Source organism: Gossypium arboreum, chromosome 10 (assembly GCF_025698485.1).
Source record: "Gossypium arboreum isolate Shixiya-1 chromosome 10, ASM2569848v2, whole genome shotgun sequence".
NCBI classification, from domain to species: domain Eukaryota; kingdom Viridiplantae; phylum Streptophyta; class Magnoliopsida; order Malvales; family Malvaceae; genus Gossypium; species Gossypium arboreum.
Genome location: NC_069079.1, coordinates 24,878,234 through 24,880,627, shown reverse-complemented (window position 1 = coordinate 24,880,627; position 2,394 = coordinate 24,878,234). Strand labels below are relative to the sequence as shown.

General features: G+C 36.6%; 1 non-coding gene across 1 annotated transcript; it reads right to left on the bottom strand.

Annotated features, from left to right (window-relative positions):
* Positions 1-925: 925 nt before the first annotated feature.
* Positions 926-1,032, bottom strand: LOC128282684 (small nucleolar RNA R71). The gene has a single exon (XR_008273038.1). It is a non-coding gene; the product is annotated as a small nucleolar RNA R71 (small nucleolar RNA).
* Positions 1,033-2,394: the final 1,362 nt, after the last annotated feature.

Sequence of the window (2,394 nt, the reverse complement as noted above, 5' to 3'; positions counted from 1 at the left end):
AACAAATCCCCTTATTCTTAGGCTAGATAATAAAAAGACAGTCATTTCAAGTACTTTTAGTTCCTTTGGGTTCGACAATCCATTCTTGCTAAAACTATACTACTATTCGATAGGTACACTTGCCTACATCATGATAATAGTTAGTTTCAAGAAGGATTCTTTATAAATATTTAAAACCTGTCACACGAAAATCACGATTAAGTTTTTGGCGCCTTTGCCAGGAAACTAAGATATTAGGATCACTCAATTTTTATTACTTTAGCCATTTATTTTTCTTGCAATTTAATTTTAATTATTATTTATTAATTTACTTTTTCTTTCTCTTGGCAGGTTTTTAAAATTTATGACTAGAAGAAACTCGTCAGGACCACTACTTTTTGACGAAGAAATCGATCGCACAGTTCCTAGAAACCAAAGAGAAATAAGGTGAAGCTTAAGATGCACAGATAATGAGCAATAAGACGATACTCAAACCCCAACCGAAGAGATGGCTGAAGTCCAAGACAATCAGCTACCTCCTGTGATACAGGTTGAACCAGCAAATGAAAATCTTGCTCCTCGTACTATGTATGATTTTGCTAAACCTACTTTAACAGGAACTGAGTCAAGTATAGTTAGGCCTGCTATTGCTGCAAATAATTTTGAACTAAAACCTAACATTATTCAAATGATACAGCAATTTGTTCAGTTTGATGGTTTGTAGGATGAGGATCCGAATACTCACTTGGCAAATTTCTTGGAATTCTGCGATACATTTAAAATTAATAGCTTTTCTGACGATGCCATTCATCTTCGGTTATTCCCTTTTTCATTAAGGAACAAAGCTAAACAGTGGTTAAACTCATTACCACGAGGGTCAAATACTACTTGGGAATAAATGACCGAAAAATTTTTATTAAAATATTTTCCGCCAGTTAAAATGGCCAAATTACGTAATCATATCTCTTCGTTTGTGCAGATGGACTTAGAAACTCTTTACGATGCATAGGAGAGATACAAGGACTTATTGAGAAGGTGCCCTCACCATGGGTTACCGCTTTGGCTATAAGTTCAAACATTCCATAATGGCCTAAATCATTCGACTCGACAAATGGTTGATGCAGCTACTGGCGGAACCATCAATAATAAAACACCGGAAAATGCTTATGAGTTTGTTGAAGAGATGCCACTGAATAACTATCAGTGGCAAGTCATGAGGACTAAGCCAACTAAAACAGCAGGTGTTTATAACGTTGATTCGATTACTATCTTTGTCAAACCAGGTAGAACTTCTAAATAAAAAGATTGATGGTTTACTTGGTTCTACTCAGGTACATCCAGTAATGAGGTGCGAGACGAATAGAGGAGGAGCATGCACAGAGTACCAACCCTTCAACCCTAGCATCGGGGAGGAACAAGTTAAATATATGGGTAACAATAACTCTAGATTCCAAAATAACCCATATAGTAACACTTATAATGCAGGTTGGAGGAACCATCCCAATTTCTCGTGGGGCGGTCAAGGAAATCAAAGACCACATCATCCTCCAGGTTTTCAACAACCACCCTATCAACAGGAAAAGAAACTTAACCTTGAAGAGATGCTGTCTAAATTTATCTCGGTGTCAGAAGCCCATTTCCAGAACACCGAGACAGCACTTGAAAATCAACAAGCGTCGATCCAAGGGCTCGAAACTCATATAGGCCAACTGTCCAAACTAATTTTGGAAAGACCACTAGGAAGTTTACCTAGTAACACCAAATCAAAAGATCATGTAAAAGATGTTACACTAAGGAGTGGGAAAGTGTTAGTAGAATCTGAAAAAAAGCTAATAGAAGAAGCCGTGATAAGCGAAAGGGGTGAAGAAAAACCCAAAAATAGTGACAAACTAGTGCTGAAGGAATATAAACCACAAGTTTCATACCCAGCAAAATTGAAAAATGACTGCATTGATGCACAATTTGGTAAGTTTCTTGAACTTTTTAAGCAATTATATATCAACTTCCCTTTTGTTGAGGCCATCTCGCAGATGCCTACATACGAAAAATTTTTAAAGGAGCTTCTAACAAATAAAAGGAAGTTCGAGAACTTATCTACAGTAGAACTCAATGAGGAGTACTTAACCATACTCCAAAACAAACTGCCAACCAAACTGAAAGATCCAGGAAGTTTTATAATCCCTTGCTTAATTGGTAGTCTGAATGTAGAGAAAGCACTAGCTGATTTAGGCGCTAGCATTAATTTGATGCCATATAAAATGTTCAAACAACTTGGTCTTGGGAAACCTAAACCCACTAGGATGAGTATTCAATTAGCTGATAGATCTGTTAAATATCCTAGGGGCATTATAGAAGACGTACTTGTGAAAATAGAAAAATTCATATTTACTATTGACTTTGTTGTGCTTGACATGG